Source organism: Pezoporus flaviventris, unplaced genomic scaffold (assembly GCF_033815535.1).
Source record: "Pezoporus flaviventris isolate CSIRO_AGI_PZ_B2104156 unplaced genomic scaffold, CSIRO_AGI_Pfla_v1 ptg000005l, whole genome shotgun sequence".
Lineage (NCBI taxonomy): Eukaryota > Metazoa > Chordata > Aves > Psittaciformes > Psittacidae > Pezoporus > Pezoporus flaviventris.
The window spans coordinates 3,316,402-3,340,239 of record NW_026892553.1 but is presented as its reverse complement, the minus strand read 5'-3'; the positions used below and the strand labels follow the sequence as shown (position 1 = coordinate 3,340,239).

The 23,838-nt window shown below is 38.8% G+C and overlaps 1 long non-coding RNA gene across 3 annotated transcripts in view; it reads left to right on the top strand.

Moving 5' to 3' along the window:
* The window catches only part of LOC133265315 (uncharacterized), a 70,256-nt gene that overhangs the window by 21,957 nt on the left and 24,461 nt on the right, over positions 1 to 23,838 (top strand). For all 3 annotated transcript variants that reach the window (XR_009741921.1, XR_009741923.1, XR_009741922.1), the window contains exon 2: positions 7,699 to 7,792. This is a non-coding gene — a long non-coding RNA (uncharacterized LOC133265315). The remainder of the gene's footprint in view (positions 1 to 7,698; positions 7,793 to 23,838) is intronic.

Genomic DNA, 23,838 nt, shown 5'->3' with positions numbered 1-23,838 from the left:
ACGTCCTTGGTGGAGGAGAGGATGGGGTGGGAGACTTGTTTAGAGGATGGATGTTAAAGGGGAGGAAGTTTCTAGACCTGTGGCTTCACCACAGCTTCACTGGGTGATGCAAGTCCTTCGATGCAGATGTGAACCCAGAGGTTCAGAGAGTAATGTTTACTACACGTGTCCATACGAGAGATAACACAGCATAAAATATTTGGAGTGTAATAGATTATATAAGAGCTTTCCACCCCCAGCAAGCCTTTTGAAATCTTTATATGGTATCTTGGGGTACAAACTTTTTTTGTGCTGATGTATAATTTGCGGTAAACTTCAGGAAAGTGTTTCTGTTACCATTACTTTCCCTTTTTCTCCCTCTTTCCCTTCAACTTTCTATGTGGATCTAGGAACTTCTGGGCTGCTTAATCCAAAGGAGAGAGGCACAGGGTTCTGTGTGGAAATCAGACAGCCTCAGTGCAGGAAAGCTGCACTGCTCATTAGTTTATCTTTGTTACTCTGCCAAGCCCAGACTTTGGCAGCTTGGGTCTCTTTTTGCCTTTTTATATCCGTTAGGTCTTTTTCCTCCCTACCCTCAGAATGACCTCTGTAGCAATGATTGCCAAATGTTACCCATATTAAATATGAGGACATGTATCAGCATCACAAGGCACATGCTCCCTAGCTGTTAAAGCCCTTCTACTGGAGCAGCAGCCTGTGAATTGTTGAAGCATTTTGAGTTAACACTTTAACTCTGGTTAGCTGGAAGTTATTGTAGAATCCTGTAACCAAAAATCTTTTCTTAGCTTTATCCTCACTACTCCAGTGAGGAAGAAATTTGTTTCTGTCGTTTCTGGCTAACCCTACTGTACATTTAGAACAGAAATGATAGGCTATATTTACGGGTTAAATGAAGACTAACCACAGTGATAAAAGGGAAGGATTCATGGTAATATTCAGAGCATTTTAAAGAAGTAAGGTAATAATGCAGTGATGTAATGAAGGACAAACTTGGATTGGGGAGGGTTTTGGTGGATTTCTTTATTTAGGTGTTGTTCCCCTTTATTCAGATTTTATTGCATGCTAGGACAAGGCACAGCCAACCATATTTTCCATCCTGATGAATGAAACAGAGCCCAAGGAGTTTAGCTGAGATTGGCTTCCCCTGCAAGAAAGATTGCTCTTTGTTGCCTGAATCATAATTTTAGGGCTTGAAAACTATTCATCAGGAAAGCAGCGTTTTAACTCCTTACATCTTGCAGGCTGATCTTTGCAGAGCAGAAAAAATCCTCATCCATTGAAGTTGATCAGAGTTTTCTTGGGGCTGAAATAAGTCTGTAAGGTCACCTTGATTACTGTACATCAATGTGGTCCTGACAGTATGTTCTTGATAAGGCAGCCCATTGCCGTGATTTAATCCAAATCTGTTTAATCATATATAATCCACATAATTCAAATATACTCACCAAGAATCCAGTTTTATAGCTGTACTGGGGGGAGGGAAATCTTGTGTTGTCACAAGTCATGCTGACATCAGTGGGGTTTCTTATTGATGTAGGACTTAGTGCTGGCAATGCAATTACAGCAAAATTTGGGGTTTAGCATATTTGCAATTTGATGCATTTTTAGGAGGCAGTTGCTTTGAGGTGAGTAAAAGAACTGTGGGCCATGTCCAACAAAATCTCTGACTGACAGTTGTGCCCAGTGGTCATTCCAGGGAAAATATGTGTACCATAATCTGAAATTATTTGGTGGGCAATTAAAAATCATAGACGTTTTGTTCATATTTTTGACTTAGAAATTTAACTTTATGCAAACTATAAAAAGAGCTTGTGCTCTTCCCAAGGCATTCTGTATTGTTTCAGAAATGTTTCAACAAAACCAAGAGAGATTTGTCAGCATAAGTAATTACATAATACACAGACATTATTGCAGTGTTTCCGGTTATACAATTTTTGTGTTCAAGATACCAGCCTCAGATCACATTCCATTTGTGTAGCCATTTGTTCATGTCATGCACATGCAGCTCTGTGGCCTAATGCCTTTTAGCCCTGAATCTAAAAGACCTGCTGAAACCCATGGGTGACTGTAAACATCTGAGTAATCCTGTTGAAGTCAGTCCAGACATCCGTTAACTGTGCAAACTAATCCTTAAAAAGTTATGAAAAGGGCAAAAAGAAAGCACCATGCTTTCCAAGCCAATGAAACTCCATACGTGCTTAAAGTTAAATACTGGGATAAATATATAAATAACACATGATCTGAAAGACTGAATCCATGCTTGTAATCACAGTTTATTTGCTATCCAGTGAAACCATAATATAAGTAGAACAATTTTCATCTTGCGTTCTGTATGACTTCAGATGCATTTCTGACTTGACCTTTTTTTTCCTTTCTGGTCATTTTGCAGATTTATATGGATATGTTTTGATTGTAAATAGGCATACACGTTAGCTAAAGCCATATAATTTCTCCTGGCCAGCTTTGCCAGTAAATCACTGAGCTATGTAATTGGGTTTGTATAAAATTATGCATTGTGAACTTGGGAATAAGTAAAACAGAAGCAAAAAGTTGATTTTTGTGAATAGTATATCTTTTGTGCAAAAATTCTGATTTGACCCTATTCTTCTGCCCCCTAACATGATAATTTTTATCATTCTTTCATTGTGGAATGAAAACAAAACTAGAGAACAAATCCAAACAAAACTGGTAATTGCTTTTGGTTTGGCTTGTAGGTGGAGCTGAATACATTCAAACCGCATTTGTGGTTACCTACAAGCAATATGTTATGAAGATGGTGGTATTCAGATGCATACCCAAACAATTTGATTCAGATAAATTGGATAGAAGACTGACCAGCATGAGAAGAACAGGTGAGAACCCTTGAAGAGAAGCTGAAATAATAAGTATTTTATGGTCAGGGAAAATATTTCTCCAGTAACACAAAGATCTTCTATTAGAAACTCAAAATACTAATTACAATCTGCCTAAAGACTTATTATAAATGAAGTGGAGATAGAAACATGTTTATATTATGGGGAGGCTTATTTGCAGATAAGCAGGAAACCAGTCACACATCTTCACAAACATAATTTTAGCTGTTTTAATTAGCAGGTTTGCTTTGATTTAATTTAATTCAGTGATTCCTTCTATCTTTACTGACACATGTGCAAATAAAATGTGCTGACCTGACTTCTGACATCCAGTTTCCTTTTTCATTTCTGTTTTTGTTGTTGTTGATTTCGTCAGTGTTTATGGTGAAATGATGGGGTCAACACTTCCTAACAGCGTGGCCAACAGATGTAGTGTGGGGATGACAACTGTACATTTGAGTGGTCTTTTGTTACCCCAGCACTGACTGATTGCTGAGGTGCTGGAAGCCAGGGTGTCAAAGGCCATCAGAAGTCCTAATAGCCTCTAGATTCCAATTCTATTAAGGGTTGGAATGACAAAAACATGCCTTTTTTTTTTGTAGTTGTGGTAAAAGTGCAGTGAGCTTTTTTTCCTAGAGAATGAGACCCTAGAAAGAAGCCCCAAGTGTGCCTTTAGCAAGTTATTGTAGCGTGTGCATCAACTTTGGGTTGAAAAGCAAGCTTTAAAAGCTGTCAGAAGTCATATATTTAACGTTTGGAGATTTGGTGGTGTTATTTAACAGTGAAAGTAGTTATTGACGGAACAAAAACACGCAGTCCAGAATAAAAATACCACATTAATGTACTGATAGAAAAAATATTCTGTGTTGACTGTGCTAGATTTTTGTTGGGCTGAGTGCTTGGAAACTGCTTTTTCTTCTCTCTGTCAGAAAACAATTGCTCGCATACCAGGTGTTGTTCTCCCTTCTCTCTCCACCGCTCCCTTTCACAGTGTCTCACAGCTGTATGATAGGTAATTAAAACAATCACTGAAATGTTTCAAAGCTGCTGTAGCCTTTAGTTGACTTTTAAAATTAGTATTTGAAGAAGAATGGCAAAATTAATTTGTATCTGGCTCAGAAAAGTGTTCCTTACTTGAGCAATGGACTTTACAACATTGCCAACAAGAAGAATTAAATTAATACTATACTTCCTTTATCTCGGGTTATTCTGTTAACTGTTTTATACTGGAAATTAATTTCAATATCATACAGATGTCTAAGAGTCATGAATGCGGCAGTTCTAGCATGCGGTCAGATAGCTCTCCTATTTCATAATCACAGTAAAAATACTAATTCAAATGGAGCAAACTTGCCAGGGCAATCAATTGATTCTGCCCCTAGATAATAGAAAGATGAAGTTTATATTCTTAGGCTGTAAAATATGCAAGATTGAAAAGTGTTATTAAAGAAGTATTATGTGGTTATTTTGAAAAGAACAGTAATTTTACAGGTTCATCTTTCTACTGAGAAAAAATACTTCAGAGACTGAGAAACAGACTTCTGAATAGGCATATTTTTGATGTTGAAATGCTCTTCTGTTTTTCTTCCCTTTGTGTTTCAGTTCCCTGCTTCAGTAGCAGGCTTTAGGAAACTTGTAATTCATTCATTATGGAATGCTTGCTGTATGGAACAGGGTTTTATTCTTAAACTTCCTTGTAATATATTCTTTTTGATCCTTAACCCACCCCCCCCTTTATTTTTACAGATGAATGTATTATATTGGTGTAAAGTGCGTCCCTTTCGCTCTTTTTGCCCTTCTCCTTCCTTTTCTGGATTGTCCCTTTTTGGATGTTGGCACTTCCCTGGCATGGGCAGAGTGGTGGCAACTGCTGCATGCAGAAAAGGCAAGTTCAGGAATTTTCAGTATGAGTGGAATTGGTTCAGGCTTCAAAATCACTAATTCAAAAGAAAAAAAAAAAAGCCATGTAGGACGAAAGGTTTTGCATATCCCTCATTGGTCTGTGGGAATCCTTGCCTGGTATGTATGTCAATATGCATATAGAGCAAGAGCTTTTACATGTGTACCTTTGAAAATCTGACAGCTTCCAGGGAACCCAGTGCAAACCAAAAATATCAATACTGACAAATTAAAACAATGACTCATCCCCATTAAGTTTAAAAGAAATACCTATTACTATTTGTGTAAATATTTCCTGTTCATTAAAGACAGCATAATTTCTTCCTCTTTCTTTGCTCCTTTTTGAATAGTTCTAATCACACACAGGTATTGCAAACAAATTTACAGATGTGGATAAAAATAAGACTTAAAGACTCATCTGCATCTTTGTGTCAACACGACTCACTTTGACAGTATATTTTTGCCAGGTGGAACAAAGAGCAATAAATTAGTTTTGAACATTTATGATCTTGAATTATAAAGACTGCAACAGACTGTTCAAAATCAATTGTCAGAGTGACGGGGGATTAATAACTCTGGTGCTGTAACCTTTTACGTATCTGCAGACTGGGTGAGGACGCATTTCAAGATCTGCTGCCATATTTCATTATTGCAACTTATATTTGAAAGACCTTTTTGATGCTTAAAAAAAGAAACAGATTAGTTTCTAGTAGAGCTGGATGAATAACTCATAATTAATAATTCATTCGGTGAATTTTGCCTTTTATTCTGTGGGAAGAATAAAAAAAAAGTTGTCAAAAATCTTTCATGAGTTCTATTGACTTGGGGTTTTTTGTTTTGAATCAAAACTAGCAATCAGAATTCAGGGTGTGTTACCTATCTGTGATTGAGAAGTCATGTGCTACTGGTTTAATTACATAATTAATTGAGGACAAATACTAAAATAAATTTCATGATTAAATGTTTGAGGAAAGTGTATTTGGAAATACCTTTCTACATGCCTGCAAACTTAAAATCAGGCTTTGAAAGTACTATTGAAAGAAAAATCCAAGTGTGTGATACTTGTTGGGAAGGAAATGCAAATGAGGCAGGAACATGGCCAAACCAAGTTCATTACAAGACACAAATGAGTTTCTCTAGACTTCTACAGTATTTTCTAGCTGCAGTTTCACTTCATTAGTTCCAGAGCCCATTCTGGGAGAAGGCTACTAAATATTGGGGATAAATACGGAAACAATATAAATAAGGGCTTTATTGAATTTCAGTAGCTTCCCAGCTACTGTGTTTTATTTTATGTTAGTGAAATGTTTTATGATAGTTAAACCAAATGAAAAGTTGTCATCTTTTGGCTTTTTTCACCTCTCAGCTGGCAAGTTTGCATCCCACCGATGCGAGCTCTACTGGGCCAAGAAGCCCTCTGTGGATTCTTCAGTATTTTTTTCATATATGCACTTTATTTTGGTTTCTTCCTAAATAGAGCTAAAGCAGTTAAATATTTCCCAGCAAAACACACACATGTAATCTCAAGGGCCGTGCATACCATCGAACTGTCATTTCCTTTGATTAACCTTCACCTGACCTCCCTCCCTAAGGCAGTTTCAGATCCTTTTGTTCCTCCATTTACATATTGCACTCTGTCAGGTGAGTACATCTGTCATTCAAGAGCTGGCCGTTTTACTGGGGAACCCAGTGAAGATGTTGCAATGGAAAACTGTGCAGAAGCTGTCACATACTAGACAACCCGGTCTAATGTGCAAAGCTGGTACCACCCACTGTATGTACCTAGAAATGAAAAGGAAGCAGAGCTTGCATAAAAGCAGTTGAAGATAGCTGAATTTTAAGAGTTTATATTATTTTTTTTTAATAAATATTTAAGATCAGGAAAGGGTCGTGACTGAGATCAACAGGACTTTTCTGCTGCAACTTCTTCATGTTGTCAGGAAGTGCCAGTTTGTGGAGAATAAATTTGCAACAGGAGTAGATCAGAGTTAATGTGTCACCTCTTTTACAATGGTAGAATTTGCCGTGGCAGTCTACCATTTTGAAACCCAATAGGTTTGTGTCTAATCTCATTGTTTTTATCTACAGCCAGCAAGAAAATAAAAATTAAAAAGGATATATAAAAAAATATTCAAAATTATTCATTCTTTTAAGTTTCAGTTGATCCAAACTGAACTTTTTTTGGATGGCAGTTTGCAGGATGTATTGATGTTTCATGTCACAGCTTGGGACAATTTTTTACTTTTTATGTTTGAATCCTAAAAATTCATCCAAGGTGAATAATATGGAACTGAGATATTATGAACCCTTCAGATCACATATTGGGCTTGCAGCAATGCTAAGTAAAGCTTTCATTGAATCCATAACTTCTGTTTATGTAATAGCATATATTTTTGAATGATACTAAAGGCCATGTGTGATGCAGTATCTCTTCATCCCAAAGTAAGCTGGTAGAGTGGCTCACTGTGGTTCCTAAGAGCTAAAACTATGCACCTTGAGTCTGGGCTTAATTTAACTGTTGAATCTCATATCTTTTCCTGATAGATTCTGTTATCAGAAGTCATAGCATCATATCATCATTTAAGGGTGAGGATTGACTCATCACTTAAGTCAGTCTCTGATGAACTAAATAGCTTAGACAGGGGGGTTGGAACTAGATGATCTTAAGGTCCTTTCCAACCCTAACGATTCTATGATTCTATTATTCCTTAAGATTTCATCAGGCATACTTCACAGATCTTATATGATTTTTGTAGAGTCTGAGTATGCAGCATTTAATGATTTTTACTGATCACAAGACTCACTGAAAACAGTGAGTTTTAAAATAAGAAAGAATTGTGCTATCAGGTTTCTGTGCTAACATTGAACTCTGGATCCATTCCTTCTGCAAAGAATGTATAATCTACTTTTTAAGCTTTTGTTCATGCTGGCTTTTTTCCCATTCCAGAGGGCAAGTTACATTTTATATCTCATGTGGAAGCAGACATCGTTACAGATGCAGAGCGGAGATGTCAGTGAGAACTGCCAACATGACCGGGTTGGTAAGTTTGTACTGGCCAGCGGCACCAAGGTCCTGCTCTGGTGTAAACTGGTGTGGCTTGCTCAAGTGTGTTGTGTCTAATACCTAGGGAAGGTCATTATGTACTTCCACAGGGACTGTAAGAATCCCGTTTTTGGAGTAAATGTGACCTGTTACTGTCCCTGTTAAGGTTTTTGTAAACGATTCTCCAGAGCAAGTATTTTCTGTGAAATCTTCCCCAAAACCAATCCGCTCCCCATGAATGTTCTGCAGTGATGGAGATGTGCTCACCTGGTGTACTGAAGAATTTAAATAGAAGAACAAAAAGAAGCTGAAATTGCCTTAGGGATTGAGGTCAGGTGAAGGTTAATCAAAGGAAATGACAGTAAAATGGCATTCATGGCTCTTGGTACGTTTTTAATCATTCCTTTCTCTCTCATAAAATACACAAAAGATGTACAACTTTTTTCCATTGTAATTAGTTGGGATAATTTTTATTTTTGCCTTGATTATTTAAAAATATAATTAGGTTTTTCTCATAGATTTTGCTCCTGAAAACTTGCATTGTAGTGCCTTAAAAATGTGTGTGGGAAATGAAGAATGCAAGTGGGGAAGAAGAATGTTCAGAAAAGGGAATAATTTTCCCCAGAATATCTCTCATTTCATCTTCTTTTTCGAATGTGATAGATTTTGAAGGATTTCTAGAAGTCGTGAGTGTAGGGAATAAATACTCAAAAAAGCTAAATATTCACATTATTACACAAGTGCCAGGCTAAATGAAGTCCATGACTGCAACTACTGGAAACAAGAATAGTTTCTTTCAGGTGCTGCTTATCTCCCAGTAATTAGGTTTTAAGTACAGATGTTTTATTTTTAAAAGTGTCTTAGAATAACCTTCATGATCAGAATAAGATTTGGAAGTCGTGTCTTGGTTTGTGGGCTGTGGGTTATATTCCGATTTTGTGTATGTGAAAAGGCCCCATTTAGGAACCTTTGTTTTCTAAGTTTGGAGTTGTCACTTCATGCTAGTCACCTTAGATAACTTTGACATAACTACAACAGGAACAGGAGCAACTTTATGTAACTTATAACTGCCTGAGGCAACTTTTAAAATATGTGAGCAATGCTTTTTTCTCTTCTCCAAGCCTGTTTACCTGCCTCCCTTCCCCTGTAATGCAGAGAATCCTAAGGGGTATATATTAAACCCAAACAGCTCTCATCTGGGGTGACTTGGCTATAGCAAATGTATTCTCCCTGCTCTTTAGATCATACACTACGAAGTGTATGCATCAAGTACCTTCAGCAGTGCAGCTGGGAGCCAAGCTTAGGCGAGACCTTGTGGTATTAAGCCTTTGGAGAGAAGCGGGTGGCTTAAAGAAAACATATTACTGCAGACCCGTGCTACATTATCACCACTGTGAGCTGCAGTGAAAAGAAAAAAGCGATGCTTTACACATACGCTTTTCTCCACATCTCAGGGAGAAATGGGAATAATCTGGAAGTCATTTCTTTGTGTGTCATTGTGCCGTGATTGCTACTGGTAATGTGGCACTTTTCCTCCAGATCCCACGTAGCAAATGCTGCCACATGGATGCCAGATGGGCTGTTTGCCAGGGAGCTGGAGGAGGAGGGAAAGCCCTGCTCCACCCTGCAAACATCGCCGAGGAAAAGCCGGCCAGGAAAGTATCAGGAAAAACAGGGAATTGGTCAAAAATGGGGAAAATGAATCTGAAGTCATTGGGTGGAGGTTGAGCTGAGTTTACCTCTCAAAACCCAAGGCTCCTTAGCGATGCAGGGGAGGGAAGAGAAACACGGCTGGGAAAGCAGGGCTCCGGTAATTGGAATGTGGTACTGCACAGCAACAAGTGACTGACTTTAAAGACACGGATAGATGAGTAACTTGGGTACTTTAATGTTTACAGGACTTGACTCTGACTTTATGATGCTGTAGCAATGTCAATGTTATGTTTATGGAGGGCATTTTTCAAAGGCACTCAGCATCAGCCTGAGGAGCTATCTCACCTATAACTTCCTTGTCTTGTAAAACTTCTTTATTAGTAATAGAAGTACAAATAATTTATGGTGTGTCTTTGGCAAAACAGGAACATCTCTTTAAGAGAAAGAAGAGTAAAATATGAGGAGAGAATTTTATATGAAATCTGAATACCTGAGTTGAAGATAGCGTTAACTGCTGACAAGTGGCAAACTGTTGGACTGAGAGAGTATGATTTTTCTTCCTCAATAACAATATGACCTCAGAATTTTTCCGAAGTAAATACTAAAGAATCATAGCCAAATCATATATATATATTTAAAAAGTCCAGTAAAAACATTCAGACTACTATATGCATGCATACCACAATTATTCAAGTACAGAAATTATTAAGTTGGTTTGAGCATTTTCTTCCCAACCATTTAGACTGACTTCAAAAACATAACTAGTAACTGTCTTTAAAGGTTTCTTTTCAAAAGCTGCTGAATTTTGTCAGTGTTTTTGTTTGTTTTTTTTTCAGGGTTTTTCTCTGCAACAAAGTAGAGTTGACTAGAAAAAGTACCAAGTCTAATGTTCAGTGTAGGAAACGGTGGCTGGGATGAAATCCCTGCAAATGTGGTATCTGAACACACTTAATTGTTGTGCACTTTTCCTGCCTGGACTGGCAGTCAAAATAAAGAGGGCTGAGAAGGGCTTCAGCCCTGTACCTTTGGGAGGCACAGGGAGCATCCTGTGCCTGTGGGATGGGACGACTGCTAGGACCATTGCTCCCTCTCCTGCTCATGGATCTCATCCCAGATCAGGGATGCTTGTAAGGACAAACACACTTCATCTGACTGAAGCTGGATCAGTGTTTTTGGGTGTTGTCCATGTTGCAAAATGACTGTGGGATAAAATATGTACAATTTCTCCTATGGGCAGAAAGTGGGGTCTTGTGTTCAGTCTTTGCTGAAGCTGCAGTGAAGGCAATGAAGCAGCTGAAGATGAGAGGGGAAGCTCTGCTCAGCATCTCATGGTCTTGCAGGCTGTTTTTCACACCTTGTACCGAATTAACAGCACACCTACCCTGAGGGAGGGGGAGACTTTGAGTGAGTAAGCTCATCTGGGCATCAAAGTAACATGACAAAACAGTGATGGAGGAATAGCAATAACTGATGCTTTTGCACATCCTTTCACTCTGTTTTTGGAGAAAAACCTACTATGCAAGTATTCTCAGGTGTTATGCTGGTTTCTGTTGGAATAAATTGGTTGTCTCCGTTTGATCACGAGTATTCTGATAAAAATAGCATGGTTTTGTACCTTATTAGAAACCTTGTCGAGTCCAAACCCTGATAGATCTTTGCTGCGTGTGAGGGATCACTGTAGGTCAGTGATGTACTGAGTACAGAGGCTCTCATGTCCACTGTGTAGGTGTCCTGCTGATAAACAGAGGGGTTTGTTTCTGGTGCTCTCAGGTTTCCACCTTCATTTTCCACTCTTCCACCAAGATCCATCAGTGCTTAGGAGAAAATTCATACTGTCTAATTTTAGATATTAAATTTGTATTCAATATTTGCTTCTGCCTGTAGCAAAGCACAAGCTCTTCTTGCTGCAGGTCCAGAAGCATTTCTTCAGTTGCAGAGTCAGCTTCTTGCTTAAGCCTAACTCTAGGTGTGCTGAAAGCACAGTGAAGAGTGCAGCTCTGCCACGTTTCAGCTAGGGCTCTTCCCCTTCCAGGGTTCTTACAGGGCAACTGGGCTCTAACCTGAGCAACTAAATCTGAACCCCTGTGGGTGCAGAACCAGCCATTTCAGAGCAGTACATTTTTGTAAGTATTTCTGTGATGAATCCTCAATGCAATCAAGGATTGAGAAAGAAATGAGCCAATGCCGTGGAAACATTTGTAAGTAGGCAAAGTTTCACACTGCGTTTGGGGGGAACCATAGGTTTCACAAGATGCCAAGTCAGTTGGAATCAGCTGTGTGATAACCTTCTTCCAACTGGGTCATTGCTTCTCCAGGCGTTTTGCACCGTTGGTTCTTGCAGCAGTAGTAGCCAACTCTTGTCAAATTAGGTGAGGTAGAGACCCTTCCTGAGGTTATTTGCTGTATCACATGAAGTTAATTTAATGCTTAATTCATGGCAGAATGCAGGCTAACCTTTTTTGAGAGATTTTATCCTGAAAATGCACTTAGATCAGTTACTGCCTCGCATTCTCTGCTGCAGAAGAATGGGCATTACCTGACAGAGGGCATTAAAAATGGTGGCATTTCTCTATGGGGTTAGTTTAGAAACACGAATCACAGCAAGAGCTGGCTGGAAGAAGATACCTTTGCAGTGAGGGTTGTTGTCTGTATCAGAATCATCAGAAATTCAGGAGAGTCGTGGCTGCCTGGGCAGCCCTGAGAGGCTTTGGACAATTTGCTGTGGCCACCTGTGGTTATTAGTTTAGAAAATGTGTCACTATTTTACTCTGGCATCTGTTCAAAGTACTAATTCTGTGGATCAGTGTCTTTCAGATGAAGAAAGTGAAACCCTTTTTTGCCCCTGGTGTCTGAGTAAATTGATATCAAATACTCTAATGAAAAGACAACTGTTGTCAGCAGAGGCAAGCAACAAGGAAATCTGGGACAGGAGGTAACTTCATGATGGATTCTACATCCTCAGGGACTTTCTGGGCTCTGAGGATTAATTTTCTATTACATCCACGTGTGGGGCTCTTAAATACACTTCCACTAACAACTTAATACTTTTTTCAATTACTATATCATAAAGCCCTACAACTTTTTGTCATTCTGCTACTTAGAAGCCAACCCTTTCATCATTGTGACGGTTGTTGCCACCTTTTACTTTTCCTTAAATGAAGCATCTTTTTGCTGCCCCCTGAAGCCGTGCTTTTGAAGAGAAAGGGTACTCTGCACAGGGAAAAAGCCCTTTGGGAATTGCACTTCTGTGGTGGCTTGCTAATGAACCCTCAATTCTATGATAGCTGGCTTGGTCTCCTCCAAGTACACCTTACGGATTTGAGAAGCCTTTGCCAGAAGTGACTTAATATTTCAGCTTAGTTGATTTAGGTTATACTATTCCATTTCTTTGTATATGTAACTATTTTATTATATTTATTTCATGTATATAACTCTAAGAATACATTCACAAAAAAAAAATGGAGCTTTGGGCATTTTTACTTGACAGAATGTCCACACACTAGACTATGGAGGGGAGTTCCCATCAGCAACCTTATGCTGCACTTAAAATGAATTGTTCAGAGTATGACAGCATATGAGCCAGTGTTTCATTAAAAAAAAAATGGATTTGGGAACAATGGGTTACAGTTTACTGTAGGAAAGTTGTCAGGAGCTCAAATATTTTGTAGTTCTCCACCTACAAGTGCAGTGGGTTGGAGAAGAAACAATACATAGAATTAGATGTCTTAAAATTACCTGTGCACTAAGGGAAGTCTAAAGCATTTGTGAGGTGTCTTCACCTTCTTGAAGATGGATCAGTGTTGCCAGCCACGCGAGATTACTTCAGGTAGAACAAGGCTTTAGAGGGCTTCTTTGCCTGGGGATTCACTGAACCGTTTGATTTTGTTGGCATCAACAAGGAAGAGATGCATTGATTTTACAGGACAGCTCAGAATTTTTTCACCTGGGAAATTTGTCCCAAAACGGGAACTTTTATTTTTTTTAATTTCTTTTTAATGATTTTATAGCAAGCCATATTTTTAAATCCAGAACAAGATCAATTGAGAAGCTGGAGACAATGTCTGCAGAGAAGCTTGAGCAGATACGCTATTCCTCTGGGTAGAGTAGAGGTTCCTCATGCGGGCACAGGCAAGGGAGCTCTGTCACTGAGCAAGGATGAGGATGGGTCAATTGAACTGCTGGTATCCACTGAAAACCAAGACTGCCCAGCTGCTTTCCCACACATTTTCTGTCTCTTTCATGGAGGAAAACAGGTAAAATCCTTTCTGAGGCAATGCTCATAGGAAACAGCATCATCATCTGTCAGTGTGCAGAATATAAACTGATCTGAGTTAACCTTCTCTGTTTTCTTCTGTGCCTCTATTTTATAAAATAAAATTGGAAGAAAATTATGGTCACAAAACCTGATTTTTGCTTCAGTTCTGGTCTTCAGTACAGAACTACCTGACAATTAATATTTGTGTATACCTTTTGAAATATCTGACCTTTGGGGAGTTGACAGAGCTATAATATTAGTCTTTGTATGCTAGCCTGGCTTTTAAACTCCCTGCCTAGTGGATGTAAGTTCAGTGGATACAGATCTGAAACTTGATTTCCTCAGTATAGCTGCATTAGCATTCAGCTGTGGGTATGTAAGATAATAGTATTAAAAGCAACCTTCCATCCTGTTGTCATGGATGCAGCACAGCCCAATCCTGGTAGCAGTATACCACCAGTCTTTGTACAATCTCATTTTTATCTACAAATTTTAATTTAATTATACCAGAAATTCTGTAGCAGTATATATGATTTTATTTTCTCTTTTAAACATTAAAATGTAAGAATTGAGCAGCTCACGTTCTTTGTCCAGTGCTCATTTTTTTCTTGCATTCCAAGTATCTGTCAGTATTAGTTATGAGACTGTGTGAAATAAGTAGCCATGAAAGATGCCTGCTTTTATGACAGAATGAGTGGTTTCATGAATTTTAAAGGAGCACATTTGTATTTTCTGTTCTTGAACTACACGGGCTACTCACAAATATGACAGAAGATAATTGTTTGAGGAATTATGATGCCTTTCAAGATTTTGCAGGATATTACTATTTTCATAATCTTTCATTTATCAGGTTATATGGCTTTGATTTATTTATGTATGTAATTTGGAAATTAAAGTACTCCCATTCTGTCAGCATAGGTACATGTTTTCTTCGTATGGCTCATACTCCTGTTAGCAAAAATAATGAATGTGCTAATTTTTTTGTCAGTTACTAAAGAAACGTGTCAGAATTGGAGGGTAGTCAGGTATTATTCTGGGCCACGTGAGACAGTATGGAACGGTACGTACTGCTCTGTCAGTGCCTTAGGATGGCAGGAGCGCGTATTTCAATATACAGCACTAACTGTGCCACCAGGCAGTGCGTATACTGCAGTTTGTTAAGATTTAAATGAATGCATTGTTAGCACTGACTTCAACAGGGATTTTGTGTGAGTGAGTAAAGGCTTCAAGCCTTTAATTGACTAAGAAAATCTTTTTAGTTGTGATTAGAAGGACAGATACTCAGCTGGTGAGAACTGATGGTGCTCCCTTGAATCAATTTTCATACCCTGTCTGAAGTCAATGGAGCAGCCCTCATTTATAACCCGGTACCTGGCCTGTTATTATAAAAAACCCCACGTTTCAAGTCTGATATTTGAGTGGTGTGGTAACCTTTTGTCAGGGAGCTGCTTGACTTGATTTAAAAAACTTCATCAAAATCAGTGTTAAAATCCTTGGGCTAATAAATTCGGTGTCATGACTTATTTTCATTTGGTTGGGAGTTTGAGTGTAGAAACCTATGACTATGTCCTATTTGCTTGAAAGCATGGTGATGTATCTGCCATTCTTTCATATTTAGCATACGGTTGTCTTTTTAAAGACTAAAAAGAAGCATTGCTATATCTGCATGAAGCATCTTTTGAAGACTAAATGAAGCATCCGTATAGACTTTTCTGGTTTAGTCATGAAGCATTTGTATTTTTTTCTCATGTTAATTTTATCACACTTTCCATCCTGTGCTAGCTGCATAGCAGGATTTTATTTTATGGTAAAAAATTCTGAGCATCTTTATGTATTAAGCTTGTTCTTAACATCTGAATTTTGTTGCTGAAAATCCCCTCTCAAAATTCTCTGCACGCCCATAATTAAACTACTCTGAAGGTGCAGTCAGGAAAACCAGGCACCAACATTATGGAGTGAAAATTAAAGAGGCAAAACATCAGAGTTTCTACTGTATGTGCCTGCTGTTAGACACTCAAGCATGGAGAACAGGATACACCTCTATGGATGGCTAGCTTTCCTTATTAAAAAAACACAGTAGGATGCACAGTAGGGGAACACACTAAAACAAGGCTTTGTAGTAATTTCCTTGAAAGAAATTTCCCAAGATAGCAACTTGAAAAGCTTTTAATCTTACGACTAGCTATATACTGAGTTTTACTGTAGGTAGTATAAAAAATACCATTAGATTACAGCCGATCTGGTGGAGTTGGTCTAAAGCCTCTTCCCTTCCAGCCTTCCTTCTTGAGAAAAGATTAGGCTTTCCTTGCACCAAAATCAGGGCTGAATGTGACTTCTGGCATATTTAAGAACTTGTAAAAATACACGTCTCTCAAATTATGAAGTTAGACATTAGAAAACCCACCTTCACCATCTGAAATACTTGATCAAACACGCTGCTGTGCAACACTGAACCGACTCATAGATCGAGTTTTCTTCTACATATCTGAATTTGAAACCCCTGTAACTTGTATTTTTAAGGTGCTGTTTTATTTTGGGTCTCTTAGCAGTGTTTCTTACTACCCGAGAGGAGCATAAAGTGTTTTTCATAAGCTCCTGTAGAAATATCCCACATGCCCTGCAGCAGCTCGGTGCGCTGCTGTGTACCAGTAGCTTTCTCACTGGACTTTGCCTGATTTGTGCTATCTATTCCACGTGACTGTTAAACCTCAGTGTGAAAAAAACCCAGAAGTATCTGAAGAAATTCCCATGCAAATATGCTGGAAGGCTGTCACTTGTGTTATAGTTACCTGATAACCCTTAAACCAGTGTGACTGCAGGCTCCGTGCTGCGCTTGGTGCCTGCTTACATGTCAAGAGCCATACTCTGATATCCTGAAGCTTTTCCCCCATCATAGCCTCTCCCATTTTGGTGTAACAACTATGATGTGGTGTCCCCAAAGGTTGGTACAAGGAGCTGGGGGCTGTGGGTGCAGCAGGTGCTGCCTACCCTCTATTCACACCGGAGACAGCAAGGACCAGGGTACCCAGCACCCACGTGTGGGAGCATCAGAGATTTAACATCTTGTACCTATCTTGTGTCAGCCGAGAACAGGGAATGAACATGTCTGATAATGTGTTTCACATTGAAATAATTAAAGAGAATTGTTGCTGGAGGGAAACGTGCCTTTAAAAATTAACCCTGACATCTCTCTGACAATTTGGCTTGTTACAAGAGATTCTTTATTCAGGCTTTTTTCTTCGTCTTTTTTTGTTTTACTAAACTTGAAATGCATTTTTCAGCACCTTAGAAAATGTAGAGCCTTTGAAAACTTCCTCGTATGAGTAGTCTGTACTTACATGAGCAGTCCCATCTATTTTCCACTGAACTACTGGTAGGACTGATGTTTAAAGGATCGGGTCTGAAGTAAATGACACATTCTGCTATGCCCTGGAGCCTGTGCTAGTTATTATTGTTTGAATCTATCTCTTGATTGCATATATTGCAGTCTTCTATCACACAGGATGCCAGTTTTGAAATCTGAATGTTGTTCCTCAAATAGCCACTGAGCAGCTTGCTTTTTTATTTCTTCTTAAGGTGAAATAAGTCCTTGGAAATCAAAAGTAGTAATTTCCATGAAGAACTAACTTTAAAAATGTTCTTTTTGTCAGAGCCAGAGTATTTGAAAACAAATGTGAATGCCTATAGAAGTGGTGTTCTTTATTTTTAAAATTCTAGATATGGCAACAAGAAATATTTTTCACATTTTTGTGACCTGTAGAAAGTTAAATATACAGCCAGGCATTGTTATTCAGGAAGTTTGGTTTCACTATATCATGGCTGTAACACTTATTAACCAGTTCAAGACCTGCACAACTTCTTATTGGGATGAATTCCTGTGTTTTCAGTTCTCCATTTGATCAAAAATTGTTAGCCCAGGGATATGAAATTTTGGGTTTCTCTCTGTTTGTTTGATTGTTTACTAACTAATTTCAAGCTGCATTTAAAGAGTCTAAAAGTGCACACAAAGTGGCAGGACTGGGTGCCTGATGCTCAGGCGGCTTTTCATCTGTCTGGTGTTGCTTGAACTGCCTTGGACTGTGTGTGTTTAAAAGGCTCTCTTCCTTCTGTGCTCCTGCCAGTCAATGGGAGGAATTTGAGTGCATTATTCCAGCTGCAATTGCTTGGAACTGTGCAGCCCTCTGGCCTGAGGAATGGCTGAGATGAGGCTAAGGCATTTCTCACTTTCAGTTCTACAACTAAGAAAATAGATGTACACATTTTTCTTCACATACTAAAAAGATTTGTGCTTTGGTTTTGGGTTGTTTGGCGTTTCTTTCCTCTTTTGAACCTCTGACCTCATGAGGAGGAAAACACAGTAAAATACATGTGCGTGAGCACCTACTTTTAATTTGCGTTCTGCAGTTCTCAGTTTGCAGGGTGGATTCCTTGTTGACACGATCTGCATTCATTGGTACACTTCCATTTGGTGTAATGCTGTTTTACACCAGTGGAGAATGTGATTGCAGGAGCCAAATCCTCCTTGCAGGAGCCAAATCCTCCTTCCTTCCTTAGTCAAAGGGAAGAGATTCAGCCCCTTACTTCCTCTTCCACCGAACTTTTAACAATTTGGTGGTTTTGGACACAATCCTTCAAGATGCTGAGTACCCCCATGGGTGCTTAAAACAGGATAGCTTGTGGCTTGCGATACTCCTTAGGGCTGGGTGCTTCATTAGCTAAAATTTAAAGCATAAAATACTTTAAAAACGCTTCTCAAAAACATTTTTCTTGGCTTGGGAAGGATTTTCACCCTTTTTATAAAAACAGCAACAAAAGAAGTTTCTGTTAGTTGCTGTGACATTGCTATAAACCTTGCTGTACACAGTGTTGCTGGTACGTTCTTTCTGGCTATTAAAGGCTCATTAAAGAAATTAAAGTCTCCACAATTTACAATATTTTCCATTGAAATATCATGTTAACACATTTCTTTAATCAGTGTGTAACTGTCAAGGGAAAGAACAATTCATCTAGTATATGCATACATTAGAAAAAAAATTATCAGATTTAATTTTATTTGTTTTATATTCAGGGCTTTTTTGAAGGAATTCCTGCAGGGAAATGGTTAATCTATTTTTAACTAAAGCTTACTTTTGTAATCTATCCAGTGCTTAGAGTTCTGTCATTGATCTATGATTTATGTGATTTAAACCACCTCTTGGCTGTAACATTGGTTTCTATCCAAGATGCTGAGCTGAATACTAATTACGAGATCAAATTTATGCTGTTGGGCTAAGCAGCTGAAGGAGCTTTCCATGCAGGACTCCCTTAAACCATGCCACCGTTGAGCATTATTAGTGAAATATTTGGTAGGGGGGAGGGCGAAAAATGATGGAAAAGGGAAAAAAATATTGCTGGAAAACTGAAGTATCCTTTGAAAGCTTTATTTTCAGTTCCCTTGTACAGTGCTATATGCAGATATTCTGTGTCTATAAGCCTGTGAATATGCACATGGTTATGTTTTTACAGCGGAATCTCACTAATTCACCCTAATGATTGGGAAACCCACTGAGAAAAGCCAAATGGCACGAGTGAGCAAACAAATAAATAAGATTGAGGGTATTTTACTCCACGATGTATTTTATGCCTTTATTTTGACAAGTATCATGTTGTCAGAATGATTTATGGTATTTCATAGCATACCAGTAAATGCACTGTAGTATGGGCTTTTACAGTAAGAAAGTCTCAGTAACAATAGCTTTGCTTTACCTCTCCTTAAAGCATTTTTTGCTGAGAAAAAAAACAAGACCACCAATTTTATGGAACACATAGGTCTTAGGCTTTTCTTTGGTAACAATGAGCAACACTCTTCTATTTGCCTGCACCGCCTTGCAGAAGAGCTCAGGATGGCAGCAATTTTCTTGGGTATAGGTGGTCAAAGCATGTTCAAACAGCTCTGAATCCAAAATCCAGTTTGAGTAAAAACTAAATTTTCTGTAGGAATTTTGTTGGTTGTAATAATTTATTAGAGAATGCATTATTTGGGTTTCTTTACCGGTATAATGTTGAAGTCTTCCATTTTGATGACGTTGAAATGTGTGGATTTGTTCACGTTTCTGGTTGGTGGGTGGGGTTTTTTTTAATTTTATTTTTTATTTTTTAGTGTAGTTTTCATGTTTATTGTACAATTTGACTTCTATTTTATTACATTTGGGGAATTTTAACATTTTCAGACTACCACTGCATAATCTTAAAATGTAACATTCCCAGAAAATGTTTTCATAACTTCAGTTTTGCAGAAATCTGTTAAGATTTCACTTCACTTCTGCACTCATTAAAATATTGGAATTTCACACAGAATAGAAAATCCAGGTTGCAGCTATTTCTCCTATCTTTTTTCCTTTGGAGTGGTGTATTGTTCTACCCTCAGGGGTCTGGAGGTACAATCTCAGCCAGCAGATTAATGTATAGGATGCAGGTGGCATCATCAGATGTACACAAGGAGAAGGATTTGGATCCTCTGTGTTTTCCCCTCTGTGACATCTGTATTGCCATCAGTGAGAATTGTCTTGAGCCTCGTTTGAGGGACCATGTGTGCTCACATGCCTTCCCCGTCGCAGAGGTTACAGCGGCATTACTGGAGTCATCAGGCCAACCTGCTTCGTCTGCAGGAGGCCCTTTAGTGGGGAATTAGTTTCCTTTTATCCTTATTCTTGGTCACTTTAAAAACAAACCCCAAAGCAAATAAAAACCCAGAAACAGAAATAAAACAAACAGAAAACCTCGAAAAAGTTTCTTCCAAGGGCATTTTTAGACTAACGACTTCTGGGTATCTGTTGGTTGCTATCTTCCTCGTTTCTTATTTCTCTCGTTTTCTGATGTGGAGAAACTCATAGATTTTTTTTCCTTTTAAAAATTACATTTATTTATACTCCATATGGTATCATGTTTGCTTTTTAATGTCATTGTTATAAACAGTTTGCAATGCAAATGATACTTCATAGATTTGGGTTAAAGTTTTTGAATATATGCATGTATATGTAATACTGACGCAGGATGTGCTTGGGAACAGTGTTAATAACAGGAGCTACAGTTAATGATCCCATTTGTGCTGCCTCACCTCTACATACAGTATGCTACATACCGAAATGCTGCTGGTAGTAAACACAATGAATTGTCTTACAGTCTTATGTTTACAAAATGAAGGTTATTACAAATACCCAGATGAGCCCAGGGACACTGAAGAAACCACACATTGTGGCCTGAATCGCAATCAGGTCGCTTTGCCAGCTGACTGTAACCGCTGGCTGTGAGACACATTCCCTTACTTACACAGGGAAATAATTCGCACCATCAGCAGTGTTGTTGATCTTGAATAAGAGTAGGTAAAACAACAACAGTGAAGATGGGTCTTGAGTTAATTGCTGTCATGGTCTGAGGGACTTCAAAGGGATTGTTTTAGCGGAAGCCTCATTAAATGGATCCGATATTTCACATCACTGAACAGGTGGCTGAAATGCTCCAAAGGGAAGTGTTTGAAGAAGGGAACCACCTCCATGGCTCTCTGTACCCATGAAGCAGCCAGGGCAGAGAGGAGCTCCAGCTCCAGGGACACTCAAGGTGGCCCAAGAGGTGGCCATGTGGCAGGGAGGCTTGCAGGAGCTGCAAACCCCAAACCACCTCAGTGGGGCCCACATCCTGCACAGGTGCTTCCCCATTTTGCTGTTTCTCTGTGGTGTGGGCTCACAGGATTGATGTTGTGGATGCCACATGAGGCTTGTGTGGCTTCGGGTGGCTGTGCTGCATGGGTAGAGCTCTGGACATGATGGGAGCCTTTCTTTCCTGCACCAGGGCTTGCTCTGATTTACACTGTGACTCTTACACAGCTTTTACAGAGCAAAATGTCATTGAGAAGTGCTATATAAAATCTAATATAGTAACGTTCTAGAGGAAACATACAATATTTGAATATATGCATGCTAAATATTTGTCCTGCTTTTCCTTTTCTTTGCAGTAAACCTGTTCAATTGTTAACAATAATGTAGGGGGATTTCCACTGAAAGCACATAAACTAAACCCATGTTGATTTAACATGTACATGTGCTTTACACATGTATATTTAAAATGCCATTTATGCATGCTAGATAAATGGGTATTTTGTATACTTTCATATACAAGTATACAAATAGTACACAACAGAATTGATGGGAGGAGAGAGCATTTTGGAAAACTGTTGTGGTTTGCAGTTAATTCATGCTGCCTATTGTCTTGATGATGCTAGGAGGCTGTTACGTACTCTCAGGAGAGCCCCATTACGTCCGCGATAAAGACACTTCTCCCTGTTTGAGAAGAGAAATACTGCTGCAGCCATTCTGAGGATTCTTGCTCACTTTTGTAGCTACACCACGTGCACTCACACATGCCGGGACGTGCTTGCTGGCTGCTGTGGGGAAGTCTTGCTGATATTGGAAGTCCCATGGCTCCAGCATCCCTGTAAAATTTTAGCCTGTTCCTCTCAGTAATCTCATGTATGTGAGTTCTAATGTGTGTGCTGAGACCTTTGCTGCTCTTCCCACCAAGTACCAGTTTGTCAGCACAAAGCTGTCCAGTCCATGGTGACAGTTAAAGCTTTGCTGAGCTGCCACATTACACTATTAAAACACGGTGATTTTCTCTACCTCACCTCAGGAAAAGTTTTGGAGTGAAATTCACTGGATGGTGACAGCAATAAACTGTCCACTGGTTTTCTCTCCTTCTTTATTGTGACAAGCGAAGTTCAGATTTTCTGTACCTTTGATTATGTAGGGATGCTAACTAATCCCATAGATGTAAAGTTATTTGAAGAGGATAAAGGTTTGAAGTCAAATCAGGCTGCTGAACATCCAAAAAGAGGAAGGCCCACCATACAAATTGATTGTTAGCCCTTTGGAATGCAGTTATCAGCAACAGCAACAAAAATACTTCTCCTTAAGTTTAAATCCCAGTAAACAGAAAGAACAGAGAAATCTAAGCTACAAAGAACAAGACAAGATTTGGGATGCCCTTCTTATAGTAGTACCAGCATCAGAAGACCTAATATATCTCTAAAGCACTGGTTGGTTTTCACAGAAAATGGATATAAGTTAGGATATAATTTATAAATATGCAATAAGAGCTCTGTAATTTCTTCAAACCAGTGAAAATTACTAAAACCTGGGGGTTTAGTAATTGGATAAAACTGAGCGACAAAGTGTGTGTATCTATCTGTACAGTGGCTGACATGATGAATGATGATGGATCCAAACTCATCTGAAGTTCTTTAGGAATAATAGCAGCATAAAGTAAATTCTATAGGGTACATAAATGTGTCTGAAACACAACAGTATATTGCAGGTTGCATATTATGCTAAGAATGACAAGTATTTATGATTGGAAAGTTTCTGTGTTGGGACCATCATTTTTTGTATACCTTTTCCCTGTTCTTTAATCTTTTGACTTAAAGACCCATTCAGAGATGAAAAAAAACCCAAAACCCTAATTCCTGTGATTGTACTAGAGATACTAAATACCCTCTTGCCTCAAGAAAATCAACAGTGCCTGTACTACACAGGTGTTTTTGTTCTAGACTAATGAGCATCCTCCTTGAGGAGCAGCTGGTGCTGAGTGGCAGGCAAGAGGGTGGGCTATAGCTCAGCTCCTTCCTATGAATGGGAAGGAGAAACCCTATTGTGTAGTGCCAGTTGTGTCTAGTTAGTTTTATGTTAGTGCAATTGCACAATTGCAGGTTAATGGAGGGATTTTTTTTTTAAGTTTTTGTTGTTTTTCTTTAGTTTATGCTCACAGAACTTCTGGGTAAATGTGGCAGCTGAAGAAAAATGTGGATGTAAGTATACTGAGTTGACAGGGTACGAAAAATCTGTGTAATCACAAGGGGGAGGAAGTGCATTTCAGAAGTAAAATGCCCCTCCTCTAGAACTTTTGCCTTCCAGTTGTCTTTGTGTCTCTGGAGTGTTGTAGTCTTGCTCAAAAGAGAGTGAGAGTTTGGTTAGTTTCTCTAAAAGTATGACAAATACGACCTGCTTTTGTCTCAGGTTTGGAAGAGGAGAAACTTTTGTGCAATGCACAGATTGATTTGCAAGACCTTAAGGTTTTCAGCTTTGCCTAACCTTTGCTAACATACT